We start from the raw sequence: 13,801 nt of genomic DNA, 5'->3' as shown, positions 1-13,801 counted from the left end.
AGTTGACCAGTGTTGCCTGGTGAAACTTCATTGTGATGCCTCATGTAAGGAGGAGAAATGCATACCATCACGTTTCCAACTTTGATAAAGGTCGGATTGTAGCTTATCGTGATTGTGGTTTATCGTATCGCGTCATTGCTGCTCACGTTGGTTGAGATCCAATGACTGTTAGCAGAATATGGAATCAGTGGGTTTGGGAGGGTAATACAGAACGCCGTGCTGGATCCCAATGGCCTCATATCACTAGCAGTCGAGATGACAGGCATCTTATCTGCCTGGCTGTAACAGATCGTGCAGCCACGTCTTGATCCCTGAGTCAACAGATAGGGGCGTTTGCAAGACAACAACCATCTGCACGAACAGTTCAACAATGTTTGCAGCAGCATGGATTATCAGCTTGGATACCATGGCTGCGGTTACCCTTGACGCTGCATCACACACAGGAATGCCTGCGATGGTGTACTCAATGATGAACCTAGGTGCACGAATGGCAAAACGTTATTTTTTCAGATGAATCCAGATTCTGTTTACAGCATCATGATGGTCGAATCCGTGTTTGGCGACATCGCGGTGAACGCACATTGGAAGCGTGTATTCGTCATCGCCATACTGGCGTATCACCCGGCATGATGGTATTGGGTGCTATTGGTTACATGTCTTGGTCACCTCTTTTTCGCATTGACGGCACTTTGAACCATGGATGTTACATTTCAGATGTGTTACGACCTGTGGCTCTACCCTTCATTCGATCCCTGTGAAATCCTACATTTCAGCGGGATAATGCACGACCATGTGTTGCAGGTCCTGTACAAGCCTTTCTGGATACAGAAAATGTTTGACTGCTGCCCTGGCCAGCACATTCCCCAAATCTCTCACCAATTGAAAACTTCTGGTCAATGGTGGCCGAGCAACTGGCTCGTCATAGTATGCCAGTCACTACTCTTGACGAACTGTGGTATAGTGTTGAAGCTGCATGGGCAGCTGTACCTGTACACACCATCCAAGCTCTGTTTGATTCAATGTCCAGGCGTATCAAGGCTGTTATTACAGCCAGATGTGGTTGTTCTGGGTACTGATTTCTCAGGATCTATGCACCCAAATTGCGTGAAAATGTAATCACATGTCAGTTCTAGTATAATATATTTGTCCAATGAATACCCGTTTATCATCTGCATTTCTTCTTGGTGTAGCAATTTTAATGGCCAGTAGTGTAGTTAAAGGTGTAAATGCACACAGTTGAAACTACATGATACTATTACAAAAAAAGTCTCAGTAAACATGGGCTCTAAAATGCATATCTTCAGAGCTATGAGCACTTCCTCATCTTTAATATCATGAAACAAATCTCTTGTACTACAAGCTCTCCACTTTTCATATTTTGAGAGGTGATAGTATGAACCAAAATAATGGAAAAAAGTCCAGTAAATAAGGGCTCTAACGTGCATGCCTTAAGAACTGTGAGCACTTGTTGATCTTTGCTACTGTGACATATATCGCTCCTACTGAGGTTTTGCTTTTAGCATCATGTACTTTGACATGCTAAAATTGAAGTAATGAATGTTAATCTATTATTTAAATCTAAATTTTGAAATAATCATGAAAAAAGCAGTGTGAGTATTGTGGTGTATATAATTGAGAAAAACTGGTTAAAAGCCTTTATGTGTACTGCTGTTGTGAAATATTTATCTATTGATCTTACGAAATTACATTTTCCTGGAGACCTCTGAGTCTCAACTTTATCTTCAATAAGGATAGAAGCTGAAACCATGAATTAAAATTGCTTAATTTTAGTTAATTCATTACTTCAGCTTTTATCCTTATCAAAGGTAATATTGGTCATTTGGGGAGTGTTTGTTTGAAATGGGTATGGAGGCAGCAAGGTTCAAGCGTATTCTTAATAGGTATCGGGATGTCTGTGTGTGTAACTGCAGGTAAATGTGTTACATGGGTTGGTTGTTTTAGGGGAGGAGACCAGCCAGCGAGGTCATCGGTCTCATCAGATTAGGGAAGGACAGGGAAGGAAGTTAGCCATGCCCTTTCAAAGGAACTATCCCGGCATTTGCCCGGAGTGATTTAGGGAACTGATGGAAAACCTAAATCAGGATGGCCGGACATGGGATTGAACCATCGTCCTCCAGAAAGCGAGTTCAGTGTGCTAACCACTGTGCCACCTCACTTGGTATCTTACATGGGAAATCTGAACAACTGTAAAGGGCTTTGATCAAGTCAGAGTAATTTTATAGTAACAAAGAAAAATACAGTAAATAAACTTTGACAAATGAAAGTTAAATATACATTGAAAAAGAAGCCAGGTTGAAAATGGTTTGTCATGAAGAACAGAAGAGACTATGAAGTAGGTTAATGAATTGTAAATGTGAATTGTTGCAAAATGAAAAAAGTTAATATTTATTTTTCATGCAGGAAGAGCATAGTATGACTGCATTGTATTTATGAATGACTTGAAACTTGCCGATAAATGAAAACTATTTGTTGTACTGGGACACAAACATGAATCATTCTCAGCTTCAGACCAGCCAGGATTAATAGAAAGGGTTGACAGATTTGAAGATGTGAGGGCAGGATGTGAGTTGTGTTGGGATAACCGTCATTGTACTCATATTTGGCCATTATATTTAGTTTATGTTGCACTGAGACCCTTTGGTAGTGAAGTGGGTGCTGTGCTTTGTTTACTTTAATTGTGTTCTTTAATCTTTGTGCCTTATAGTGCTGTTGGAACTCTACCTACCCACAATGTCAGACTGGGTCTTTCCCATATCTGTTTTGTTCTCAAATAGCTAGTATTTTCTGTCCATACTATAGGTGCTGAATGTGTGGTATATGTAAGACATGTTGAGGATATTATCTAACATTCTTTTTCTGGTAATTTATGAAGTTTTTACAGGTTCTTGTAAGAAAACAACTTTGAGTTGATACAAAATTGTCAAGGCTTTCATGGCCACTTGTTGACAAATTGCCTGTTGGCTTCTATCTCAGGTTCTTTGGCCAACATTTGTTTGCTAATTTTCCTGATGTTTAGCCAGCAAGAGTGGCTGCCATTGTCAAAGCTTAACCTTCCATCGCTGGTGATGAACTGGAGTTGAGCTCCTGGCCACAGATTATATGTAACTTGCTCGTCAGTGTCCAAGGGCATGGTCATTGCTACTGTAGTTCTCTCCTTGCTATCTGAATGGTCATTCTCTGCAACATGGGAATCCATGTTTACCCTGAGGCTTTGTTCTTTCTTGTTGAAGCTATTGTCATGTTTGTGTATTTCTATGGGTTCCCTGAACAAGCAGGTGCAATAGCTCTTCTCTACAACAAGAACTTCCATGCTAGCAAATTTCATTATGTTGTTGGTCTCACACAGTGCGTGCTCCACCAGGTCAATTTCTCTACCCATCTCAACCTGCAATGCCACTTATGTACAGTTATCCTGGTGTTGATTGATCATCCAACCATTACAATGTGGACTTTTCCACATGTGCATGGTATACAGTATATTCCTGACATTGCATGTGGATCCCTTTTCTCCTATGCCAATCTGAGTTGATGCTATGTACAGGCAAGCTTAAGCTTCCATAGTGACTCAGTCACTCTGAAATGGAGTAGGTGCTGTTTTGAAAGTTCCTGTTAGAATAAAATTACATGTCAGACTAGGACATGAACCAAGAACAGAAATGTTCTTATTGACTGAACATCCAGGCATGACTCATGGTTCCCACAGCTTCACTTCAGCAACTACGTCTCTCTTACTACTCACGTTGAGCAGAACCTCTCCTGCATCCCTTGCTAGACTCATATTCCTGGAAGAAACAATACTGCAAAGAAATGAGGTAGCCACTGCACAAGGGGTTATTTCCAGAATGATTCTTCCACTGTGAATGCCTCCACACAGGTTAAGTTTATGTGTCAGTCAGCATTATATGCAGATGGAACAGTACAGAATGTGACTGACTTTGGTACAAAGTACCCACCATCATGCACCACACATTGGATTTCACAGCATAAATAATATGTAAATGCAGGGAACCAGCTGTATCTCAGCATCCTGAGTAGTCATAAATGCGAAAATCATTCCAAAGCATTTACATGAACACTCGTTACTTTGCATAATTTTCTGATGCATCATCAGCTATACTGTAATGTGTTAATTTGAAATCTATATAGAAAATTATTTTTTTAAGATCTGTTGCCATGTTTGGCGATTGAGAATGTGAGACTGTATTATAAGATTTTATTAGATTTTATATACTCTGGTATCAATTCACAAATCTTGCTTTATTTTAAGCTTTGTGGATTGATACAGGTCCCTACAGGTTTAAAACCTCAGCTCTCTTCAGGCAATCATTCAGAGTAAGTGCAGCATTTATATGCAAACCTTAATATAAAGTTATATATGAAATGTTTACATTAAGGTTTGAATATAATAAATTTTCTTGAGACCGAGAAGCTTATACTCTGAATCAGCATGGTTATAGAAAGCATTGTTCGTGTGAAACTCGGCTTTTCTTTTTCTCACAAGATTTACTGCAAACTATGGGTGAAGGGCATCAGGCAGATACCATGTTTCTAGATTTCCAGAAAGTGCTTGACATGGTGCCCCATGGCAAGCTGTTAAAGAAAGTCTGAGCATATGGAATAGGTTCACAGGTATGTGAGTGGCTTGAAGACTCCTTAAGCTACAGAACCCAGTATGTTGTCCTCAATGGTGAGTGTTCGTCAGGAATGCCCCACAGTAGTATGATATGACTGCTGTTAAGAACAGGGTGGGCAGCTATCTGAGTTGTTTGCTGATGATGCTGTGGTGTATGGTAAGGTATCAAAGTTGAATGACTGTAGTAGGATACAAGATGACTTAGAAAAAAATTGTTGCTGGTGTGAATAATGGCAGCTAGCTCTAGATATACAGGGTGTGGAACTTAAATCTGGACAAATGAAACTTTTTTTTAAAAGTAAATTTATTTGAAAATCCTATTACATATAAGCAGTGGTATCTTTCAAGACCCCCTAAAGCTGCAATGGCCACCTCAAATCTTGTCCTGAAGCGATCTCAAGCACTCTGCAAAACAGTGCTGTCCATATTTGCAAATGCCGCTTTGATAGCAGTGCATTGAGATGCAACATTAGGGTGTCTCATCTTTTTGGTAACTCTTTCAACTATGTGACTATTGAATGAGGGTTCCTTGCTGGGTTAGTGGAACCTTCCCCAGACTTCTGTATAGCATTACACTTGGCCACAATATTGTACGAAATTGATCTTGGGTACCCAAAGAATCAAACTATTTCAGTGGACGCATACTCAGGACAAAGCCTTTTGATAATTGTGGCTCTTCAGTTGTACTTTGCACTTGTCCACAACATCTCAATCATTTTTATGTTCTGACTGTTTACTAGATGCCCATCACTTTCAAGAAAGCCAGTCGTGACCTCTGGTGAAACTTCAAAATGGTGGGAAATTGAAATGGAAATTTGGCTGGGTTTCATCCACACCCTATATAAAAAGTTATTTAATGTGGATGAGTATGAAAAACAAACCCATAATGTTTGGGTACAGCATTAGTAGAATCCTGATTGACACAGTCACACCATTTAAATATCTGGACACAATGTTGCAAAGCGATATAAAATGGAACGAGCATGTGAGGATTGTGGTAGGAAAGGCAAATGGTTGACTTCAGTTTATTGGGAGAAATCTAGGAAAGTGTGTTTCACCTGTAAAGGAAACTGCATATAGGACTCTAGTGCAATATACTCTTGAGTACTGCTCGAATACTTGGAACCCATACCAAGTCAGATCCAAGGAAGACATTGAAGAAATTCAGAGACTGGCTGCTAGATTTGTTACTGGTAGATTTGAGGAACATGCAAGTGTTATGGAGATGCTTTGGGAACTGAAATGGGAATCCCTGGAGGGAAGATAGTGGTCTTCTTGAGGAACACTATTGAGAAAATTTAGAGAACATGAATTTGAAGCTGACTGCAGAAAAATGCTGTTGCCTACAACATACATTGCACCTAAGGATCACAAAGATAAGATATGAGAAATTAGGGCTCATATGGAGACATTCAGACAGTTGCTTTTCCCTCATTGTATTTGTGAGTGGAACAGGAAAGGAAATGACTAGTAGTGGTTTGAAGTACCCTCCATCGTACACCATAAGGTGGCTTGTGGAGTATTGATGTAGGTGTGGATGTAGAACCTAAATTTTGCAATGTTATTGTTACAGCTTTGTGTGAATGTTTTAATTCTGGTATTTCTGACACTATTATTACTTAATAAATGAAAGATGAATAATTATTGTCAATTGAAAGTTCAGATTTGTGTGATGGTGTTTAAGAATGCCTTGGAGACCTAACACAATCATGCAACAGCCAGTGGTTGAGTGTGAAGAGACAAAATCCTGTACTAAAATCACAGTAAAAACATAGGTAATTTACAAATTTGAACTTGCAATAATTATTCATTAGGTAATCTAGATCTACATACATACACTATTTGATCAACATTATCCGGACACCACCAAAAACATTGTTTTTCATATTAGGTGCATTGTGCTGCCACCTACTGTCAGGTACTCCGTATCAGTGATCTCAGTAGTCATTAGACATCTTGAGAGAGCAGAATGAGGCACTGTGCAGAACTCATGGTCTTCGAATGTGGTCATGTGATTGGGCGTCACTTGGGTCATATGTCTGTACGAGAGATTTCCACACTCCTAAACATCCCTAGGTCCAAAGTTTCCAATGTGATAGTGAAGTGGAAATGCGAAGGGACATGTACAGCACAAAAGCGTACAGGCCGACCTCATCTGTTGACTGACAGAGACCACCGACAGTTGAGGAGGGTCACAATGTGTAATAAGCAGACATCTATACAGAACATCACACAGGAATTCCAAACTGCATCAGGATCCACTGCAAGTATAATGATAGTTAGGCAGGAGGTGAGAAATGGCCAAGCGGCTGCTCATAAGCCACACATCATGCTGTAAATGCCAAACAATGCTCGCTTGGTGCAAGGAGAGTAAACATTGGATAACTGAGCAGTGGAAAAACGTTGTGTGGAGTGACAAATCATGGTACAAAATGTGGCAATCCGGTGGCAAGGTGTGGGTATGGCGAACGCCCAGTGAACATCATCTGCCAGCGTGTGTAGTGCCAACAGTAAAATTTTGAGGCAGTGGTGTTCATGATGGTCATGTTTTTCATGGAGGGGGCTTACATCCCTTGTTGTTTTGCATGGCACTATGACAGCACAGGCCTACATTGATGTTTTAAGCACCTTCTTGCTTCCCACTGTTGAAGAGCAATTCGGGGATGGCAATTGCATCTTTCAGCATGATCAAGCACTTGTTCATAATGCAGGTCCTGTGGTGGAATGGTTACATGACAATAACAGCCCTGTAATGGACTGGCCTGCACATAATCTTGACCTGAATCCTATATAACACCTTTGGGATGTTTTGGAACAGTGACCTCATGTTAGGGCTCACTGATCAACATCGATACCTCTCCTCAGTGCAGCACTCCATGAAGAATGGGCTGCCATTCCCCAAGAAACCTTCCAGCACCTGATTGAACATATGACTGTGAGAGTGGAAGCTATCATCAAGGCTAAGGGTGGGCCAACACCTTATTGAATTCCCGCATTACCGATGGAGGGCGCCACGAACTTGTAAGTCATTTTCTGCCAGGTGTCTGGGTACTTTTGATCACATAGTGTAGATAATAACAAAGTCAGAAATACCAGAAGTGAAACACCACCAACATCCCACAAGAAATTGTGTCAATAACATAGCAAAATTAGGTTAACCTTTATGTGATGTATAAATTCTGTTAAGCTTAGCAAATAAGTGCAACATTTATTCTGAATGATCATCAGATGATGAAATGACACTCAGACATGCAGTGACATGTATTAATCAACACAGTTTAAAATAAAGCATGATTAGTGCTCTGTATCATGGGGTATAAACCTTAATAAAACCTTTAATTGAAGATAGTAAATTTTTGAAAATATAGTGTAATTGGATGGATAAAAAAAGTCTACTCATCAAGTACTGGCAGGACAACACACATATAAGGGTGTTTAAATTTTCAAGCTTTCAGAGCCAGTGGCTCCTGCCTTTGGTAGAGGTGTTGAAGGGGAAGCAAGAGGGATGTAGGAAAAGGATTGGTGAGGTTTAAGAAATGGTGAGAGTTGAGAAAAGCCACCCAAAAACTCAAGTGAGGGGTTACTTAGAGGATGGGATGAGAAGGAAAGACTGATTGTTGTATACAGCACCACATGAGATTTGAAAACCTGAGAACTTAAAGATGGAAGGTAGGGTAATTTGCAAGGCAGAGATTACTGACAAAACATTGTGCACTAGTTAATAAGAATGGAAAGTGAAGTACATTATATGTGAGGGGGGGGGGGGGGGTATGGAAAAATAGACAGGAGAGAAAATGAAAGATGTAAAAAACTAAAAGGGAGTGAAGAAAGGTATACTTACTGTGATGAAATGCTGAGACTGAAGAAATTATTGTAAATTAAGGCTAGGTGGATGGCAAGAACCAAGGACATGTAACACCAGTACCCACCTGCAGAGTTCTCAGAAGCTTGTGTCTGGGGGAAGAATCTAGATGGCACCTGTGATGTAACAGATACCGAGGACATAACTATTGTGTTTTAGAGCATGCACTGCAACAGGATATTGTGTGTTGCTTAGTATACCCTTTACCTATGCCCATTCATTCTAACTTGTTACTTGGTGGTAGTCATGCTCATGTAAAAGGCCAGACAGTTGTTACATAAGAGCTGGCATATGACACATATTGTTTCATAGGTGGCTCTCCTTTTGAAAGTGTGTGTTTTACCAATTACAGGTCTGGTAAGGGTGGTGGTAGGAGGATGCATAGGGCAAGTCTTACAGTGGGGACAGTCACAGGGGTAGGAACTATATGGTAGGGAAATGCGTGCAGAAGGAACATAGGGTCTGACAAGGATATTGTGGAGATTGGGAGGGCAACAAAAAGCTATTCTAGGTGTGGTGGGCAAAATGTTGGACAGAATGGACATTTCAGGGAATGATTTTAGGTAGTCATAGTCTTGTCAAAGTAGCTGATTAATATATTCAAGACCAGGATAAAACTGAGTGACAACAGGAATACACCTATTTTTTGGAGGGATCAGCAGTACCAGGATTGGATGTAACGGCCCAGGAAATCTGGTGGGGCTGGTGGGGTAATTACATCCAGTGAAGGCTGAGGTGAGAATGAAGGGGTACTGATGTAAAGAGTCTGCATCTGAAGAAATACATTTGCTTCAAATGCCACGGCGTTCGACATAAAAAGTGTGCCAACTGTCAAAATGTAAGTACATTTGTTTCTTCATAGGTTTAATATAAACAGAAGTGTGTAGCTGACCTTCAGTGAGGATGAGGTCAATGTCAAGGAAAGTGGCATGGGATTCAGAATAGAACCATGTGAAATTTAACTGGGAGAATATATTTAGAGTTTCCAAGAATTTTAACAGGTCAGCCTCATTATGGGTCCATATGCCAAAGATGTCATCTATGTATCTAAACCAAACTAAGGGCTGAAGGCATATGGATCCACGAAAGCCCCTCCCAAACAACCCAAGAAAAGGCTGGCATAGGAAAGAGCCAACCTAGTTCCCATGGCTGTGCCCCAAATCTGTGTGTATGTGTGCCCCTCAAAGGTACAGTAGTTGTTGGTAAGTATAAAATTGATTAGAGTGAGCAGCAAGGATGTCATGGGTTTGGAATCAGCTGGGTGCTGACTGAGGAAATGTTCAGCAGCAGGCATACAATGTACATGGGGGGTAATAGTATGGACACAGGTAACATCAGCGGTGACAAGCAAGGTGTGTCTTGGGAGTGAGACAGACACAGATTTCAGACGGTCTAGGAAATGGTTGGTGTCTTCAATACAGGAACAATGTCTTTGTACTGTAGCCTGCAGGTGTTTATCAATTAAGGAAGATATAAGTTCGGTGGGTGCTTCAAAGCCAGCAACTGTGGGATGGCCAGGGTGATTGGATTTGCTGATCTTAGGATGAAGGTAAAAGGTAGGGTTGTGTGGTTTGTATGGGGTAAGAAACTCTATGGACTGAGGTGTTAGTCCTGGTGAGGAACCTGAGGTGTTAAGGAGCAACTGCAGGTCAGTTTCTATCACAGGGATGGAATATTGATGGCAAATGTTTTACGTCAAGATGTCAGACAGCCGGCACACCAACACTTACATACTCTAGTCAGTCAAATACCACAGTCTGTTGTGAGGATAGTGATGGAGCCATCAATTTTTAGGGAACAGAGAATGCTTAGTTCTGTAGAGAACAGGTCAGGATTGGTTGAGGGGATCTGAGGAAGACTTGTGAAGCAACACTGGATGTGAGGAATTTGTGGGAGGCTTGTAAGGTATGATTTTGAGGTAGTTGTGGTGGATTGAGTTGGGATCGTAGTTGTAGCTCTTCAAGTCAGGGTTCAATGTCAGGTTTGCTGTTGGAAAGGTTCTGGAACTAGGTTGAAAAGTGATCTTTCCAGTGACATTAGCTGATCAACACCTGCGACCAATAAGACAAAGACTTTCCTCTTATATTAAACACATCAAACATTTCCTAGATCATCTGAAATCTGTGCCTGTCCCACTCCCATCCCACACCTTGCTTGTCACCATTGATACTATCTCCTTCTACACTGACCGAGTGAGGTGGCGCAGAGGTTAGCACACTGGACTCGCATTCGGGAGGACGACAGTTCGATTCCGTGTCTGGCCATCCTGTATTAGGTTTTCCGTGATTTCCCTGGATCACTCCAGGAAAATGCCGGGATGGTTCCTTTGAAAGGGCATGGCCGACTTCCTTCCCCATCCTTCCCTAATCCGAGCTTGTGCTCCGTCTCTAATGACCTCATTGTTGACGGGACGTTAAACACTAATCCCCTACGTACACGGTCTGTCTGCTGCTGAACATTTCCTCAGTCAGTGCCAACCTGATACCAAACCTATGAAATCCTTCCTGCTTACTCTAATCAACTTTATAGTTATATGAATATAATAGAGGGAAACATTCCACGTGGGAAAAATATATATAAAAACAAAGATACTGTAACTTACCAAATAAGAAAGTGTTGGTATGTTGATAGAAACAAAAAAAAACACACACACAAATTTCAAGCTTTCGCAACCCAAGGTTGCTTCATCAGGAAAGAGGGAAGGAGAGGGAAAGACAAAAGAATGTGGGTTTTAAGGGAGAGGGTAAGGAGTCATTCCAATCCCGGGAGCGGAAAGACTTACCTTAGGGGGAAAAAAGGACAGGTATACACTCGCACACACACACACACACACACACACACACACACACACACACACACATATATATCCATCTGCACATACACAGACAGAGGCAGACATTTGTAAATGCAAAGAGGTTGGGCAGAGATGTCAGTCGAGGCGGAAGGACAGAGGCAAAGATGTTGTTGAATGACAGGTGAGGTACAAGCGGTGGCAACTTGAAATTAGCGAAGGTTGAGGCCTGGTGGGTAACAGGAACACCAGAACTCCAGTTGCTTTCTAGTTCACCTTTATCTCTCCCCATATATTTTTATTTTCATTTCAACCTCATGTTACACTTTCCACTTTCTAAATACCATGTCACCCTCACAACATCCCCACAATGACCCCATTAAATTTTATTTACATTCCCTCTGCAAACATGCCTTCACCTAGCCAGATTACGCTCCCATATTTTGTTTACTCGGGCTTGTCTGACATTTGGCATTACCCCCAAAGGCCTCACACTTAAAGTTCCCATCTCTGGCTGTAACCCTTCTTTCCATCAGTCCCTATACCAGTTCCAAACTGAACAATCCATAGCCCTCACCCACCTAATCCTTCACGTACACATCAACTCAGCCAATGAACACACCTGTCAACTCCATCCCTAATCAAAGTCCTCAATCTTTCCTCTCCCATATTCACACCGGCTGTTCAGAGCATCCTCCTACAGGCCAACCGCAAATTAGAACAGCATGCTACCCTCCACCTCAAAAAACTATCCAATCTCCTGGTTTCTCCCCTCCTGGAAGGCAACTCACTGACCCTCCACAACCTTTCCAACAAACCTCAACCTCCTCTCATTGCACACAGACCCAGTCTCTCCCATCTACTCAATCTCCCACTTCCAGCTCCACTCCCCCCAAAACCTCAAAATGCTAATCAACACAATCTGGAACCACAACACCCCAATTCAGTAGTTAACCTTTCCTCCAAATCTCTCTCCCAATCTGAAATCTCTTTCCTATCCAAAGGCCTCACCTTCAGCCCTACTCCCAGATTCAACCAAACAGCCCTCGTCAAAGATTTACTGTCCTACACTCGTAGTCTCTGCTGGAAATATCACTTTGCCACGAAGAAAAATAATCCTAATTCTACTCCTAATGATCCAACTCCCCAAGACACTATCCAAATTGAACCCTGCCTGGAACAGTTCCGTCCTCCGTCACAGCGGGACCCACCTCCTCTTCCTCAAAATCACCCTCTCCAAACCCTCCAGGAATTTCTCACTTCCAGCCTTGCCTCTCAATCTTTCTTGAAAAACCTTACTCCTACTCCCAACATCACCACAGCTGAAGCCCAGGCTATCCGTGACCTGAGGGCTGACTGATCCATCGTCATTCTTCCAGCTGACAAGGGTTCCACGACCGTGGTACTTGATCATCGGGAGTATGTGGCTGAGGAACTGCATCAGCTTTCAGACAACACTACATACAAAGTTTGCCAAGGTAATCCCATTCCTGAAGTCCAGGCGGAGCTTCAAGGAATCCTCAGAACCTTAGGCCCCCTAGAAAACCTTTCACCTGACTCCATCAACCTCCTGACCCCACTGACACCCCACACCCCTACCTTCTACCTACTTCCTAAAATTCACAAACCCAAACATCCCGGCCGCCCCATTGTAGCTGGTTACCAAGCCCCCACAGAATATACCTCTGCCTACATAGATCAACACCTTCAACCCATTTCATGCAGTCTCCCATCCTTCATCAAAGACACCAGCCACTTTCTCGAATGCCTGGAATCCTTACCCAATCTGTTACCCCCCAGAAACCATTGATGCCACTTCCTTATACACAAATATCCCGCACGTCCAGGGCCTCGCTGTGATGGAGCACTTCCTTCCATGCCAATCACCTGCTACCCTAACTAAAACTCTTTCCTCATTACCTTAGCCAGCTTCATCCTAACCCACAACTTCTTCACTTTTGAAGGCCAGACATACCAACAATTGAAGGGAACAGCCATGGGTACCAGGATGGCCCCCTCGTACGCCAACCTATTTATGGGTTGCTTAGAGGGAGCCTTCTTGGTTACTCAAGCCAGCCAACCCAAAGTTTGATACAGATTTATTGATGACATCTTCATGATCTGGACTCACAGTGAAGAAGAACTCCAGAATTTCCTCTCCAACCTCAACTCCTTTGGTTCCATCAGATTCACCTGGTCCTACTCCAAATCCCATGCCACTTTCCTCGACATTGACCTCCATCCGTCCAATGGCCAGCTTCAAACATCTGTCCACATCAAACCCACTAACAAGCAACAGTACCTCCATTATGACAACTGCCACCCATTCCATATCAAACGGTCCCTTCCCTACAGCTTAGGTCTTCATGGCAAATGAATCTGCTCCAGTCCTGAATCCCTGAACCATTACACCAGTAACCTGAAAACAGCTTTCGCATCCCGCAAATTCCCTCCCAACCTGGTACAGAAGCAAATAGCTAGAGCCACTTCCTCA

General features: G+C 42.2%; 1 protein-coding gene across 1 annotated transcript in view; it reads left to right on the top strand.

Annotated features, from left to right (window-relative positions):
* LOC124796082 overlaps positions 1–13,801 on the top strand; it is a 101,404-nt gene that overhangs the window by 52,791 nt on the left and 34,812 nt on the right. The window lies entirely within an intron of this gene.

This window comes from Schistocerca piceifrons, chromosome 4, assembly GCF_021461385.2.
Source record: "Schistocerca piceifrons isolate TAMUIC-IGC-003096 chromosome 4, iqSchPice1.1, whole genome shotgun sequence".
Classification (NCBI taxonomy): Eukaryota; Metazoa; Arthropoda; class Insecta; order Orthoptera; family Acrididae; genus Schistocerca; species Schistocerca piceifrons.
Note: the sequence above shows the minus strand (reverse complement) of the source record. Positions and strands in the feature narration are given on the sequence as shown.